Genomic DNA, 3004 nt, shown 5'->3' with positions numbered 1-3004 from the left:
AGGGCAAAAGGAGTTACATTCTGAGAATTGCCTGGAGAGTAGCCTGGGTAAGCAGGTGAAGTTGTTTTCCCTTCCTGTGGTCCTTGCCGGAATTTTAAAGTCTAATTTGTACCCTTTCCCTTTCCTCTGAGACCTTCACAGCAGTACTCACTGTTGGAAGTTGCAGGACAATGGATGCAGACGGTCTCCCCAGAATTGAGGAGTCACTGCTCAATCAGTAAAAGCCACAACCCTCCAGGAAAGTTAGAAGGAGCACACAGACACTGGTTAGGCCTACCAGAGGCCACAACTGCAACCTTACAGGAAAGTTGAGGGAGCCACTAGATGTCTTCTTGGTGATCCTCAGGGCACACTGATAGCCCTCCTGTGTTGTCTTCTTCCCATAGTGAGCTTCTTTGAAGGTGCTGAATCAGCAGAGACTTGGGATTTTCCAGGCGTCAGACAAGGGGATTAACCACTGGAGGGACAAATGTTTTCTGTCTGTATTTTATATATATATATGAGACAGGTGTTTCTAGATATAATGAGTAAAGAGGGAAAGGCAGGAATTTACAGGAAGTGTGCCAATTTTCCTTGATAGGTATGCCCGTCAACCTCCAGAGTTGCACTGTGGGTAATTAATTTGTTCACTGATCTGGGAGAAACAATTGTCAGTGGTGAGCAAAGAGCTGGTGCCTGGTTGGTGTCTCAGAGCTCTGTGAGAACAAAAGCCGAAAGACATAAATCGATTGAAGGTGTGTGTAGTTTAGCTAGAAGGAAGATCAGATGAGCTTTGGACCAAAGTCCACATTCCAGAAAGACTTGCCTGACTTTTGTCTTGGTCAGTGTTGAGATGCTGCATTGCTGCAGGAAAAGAGAGGCCCCTCAGCTAGAGAGGTGGGGCTAGGCAAAAATACCACACACTCCCTTCAAGTCAGAATTAAACCAGCAACCAGAATCTACACACCTACACACCTATACCAGGTGAGCTACCAGAAGGTATGGTTTAGCAAACTTGGGATATCTCTCTCAAAGGAAGTCAACCAATGTCGATGGGCCCCAAATGCTTTCAGGTGGCTGGAAAGATGTCCCTGGAGTAGCACATATGCTGCTCTTGGTTTCCACTGGAATGATCATATAAAGGGTTTTCAAAGAGGGGCTGGTAGATTTGAACTGCCACCCTTGCAGTTCAAACCAACCTTGCAATCCAGTGCTTATCCTACAGCGCCACACCAGGACTCCAGGTCTTGGTTGTGATTTCATGGAAAGGCATCTTCAGTAGGAGGAGATGGGACAGACACCATAGGTGTCCAGGTTGCCCTCTTTGACCTGGCCTAAATCTTTAGCCAGGTTTTCAGCACCCACCTGTTGTGTCACACACCTCTATCCCTCTGGGATAGAGTTTCCCTCCAGTCTGCTTTTATCCTCTCTGCCCCAACAGGGAAAGGTCAGAGTTGGATTTATCCCAGACCAAGTTGTGCTTATCACTAAAGAACCTGGTTCTCCTCTGTGAGCCCTAAAGCACCAAAGTTATCTTGCAAAGGGTCACTGGACAGCCCATTAGAAGAAAATAGCCAAGTCCAGATTTGGAAAAGCACTTTCTGACTGAGCAGTTGGACATTAACGATTAAAGCCCAGTCCCCAGGGCCTCAAAGAGCCACACTCCCAGGCGGGTTTACTCCTTGCTTCTGGTCTCTACTATCTCAACAGCACAACACATCACTAGCATTTTCATTAGAGAGCCAAGTGTGAGTACGGTCCACTCCCTGGCACTCTTCTCTGTACACCCACAGCCCTCTCCAGATTCAAGGTGAAGCATGCTCCTTATATAACACACAACCCACTTCCTGCTTCAGAGGCTGCATTCTCCTCCTGGGACTTCTTCAACTCAGTCTTAAGTGCCCAGTGCAAAAGGGAAGCAGCTGCTGAGACCTACCCAGCATGGGTAAGCAGGTGAAATGTGTGTCCTTTTTAAGAAAAGAGGTGTTTTCCAAGACACTGTTCAATGACACGCCAGCCTCAGGCTGCCACCACCCACTCTCTGTCCACTTTCACTCAGGGGAGCTCTCCAGTCCTGTTCACTTACTTACTTTCAGTCTCTGGCTCAGAACCCAAAACCAGAGTCCACAGGAGAAATGCAGCAACTGGTGTATATTCAGTTAAGCAGCCAGTGAAGAGTCTTCTCTGCTTTAGCAAAATCCATAGCCTTCCTGGGCAACCAGAAGTAGGGGGACAGCAGGAGCTTAAGATGAAACCTCTCTGAGTCTGCACCCTCCCTCATACTAATAGGTTACCTGAAGGAGTCACTAGATGTCCCTTTGGTGGCTGATTGGTCACTCTCATATGCTGCCTGTATTGATAGACATATAAGACATATATGGAGGGAAATGTAATGAAAAAATTAGTGGAATTTTTCTACGAAGGTTTTGGTAACTCCTCATAGATACTTGCATATATATGAAATGAAAGGGAGAGGGAGAGTGAATAAGTGTGTTTCCAGAATGGATGCATAATTCTGACCTGTAAGCAGACACTCCCAAATTTCTGCTGTTGCTACAATGTAGGACCCAGCCACAGGTGAGATTAAATGTGCGTTATAAAACTACCAGGCACTTCCTTCGATCCAGAATCAAACCAGCGACCTAAGGATATCTAAACACACTTAGACTACAGTCCTCCGCTCTTCCAGCTGAGCTATCGAAGGGTGCTATAGGTGCCCTCTGGTATATTCCTTTCAAGAAAGGAGGAGGCCAGCTCCCTGGAACCATGAAGGGAGAAGAGCTGAGAGCATGACCCTACCCAGAGAAGCAGAGATCCCGGAGATGGAGGCAGAGAGAGATGGAGCAGCTGGGGACTAGGGACCCAGGAAGGGCGAGGGGCTGTGTGTTGATGACCCGGGTGGGGGCAGGAGGGGACAGGCTTATGGGATGTACCCTTTCATTGATTGGTGATGTGTGGAGGGCATTGTAACCAGGGCAAAGAAACAATATACTGCGGGAAGCGCTTAACTCTCGGTGCTTGGCAA

This window comes from Chrysochloris asiatica, unplaced genomic scaffold (assembly GCF_000296735.1).
Source record: "Chrysochloris asiatica unplaced genomic scaffold, ChrAsi1.0 scaffold00017, whole genome shotgun sequence".
Lineage (NCBI taxonomy): Eukaryota > Metazoa > Chordata > Mammalia > Afrosoricida > Chrysochloridae > Chrysochloris > Chrysochloris asiatica.
The sequence above is the reverse complement of the archived record's forward strand: the minus strand, read 5'-3'. Positions refer to the sequence as shown.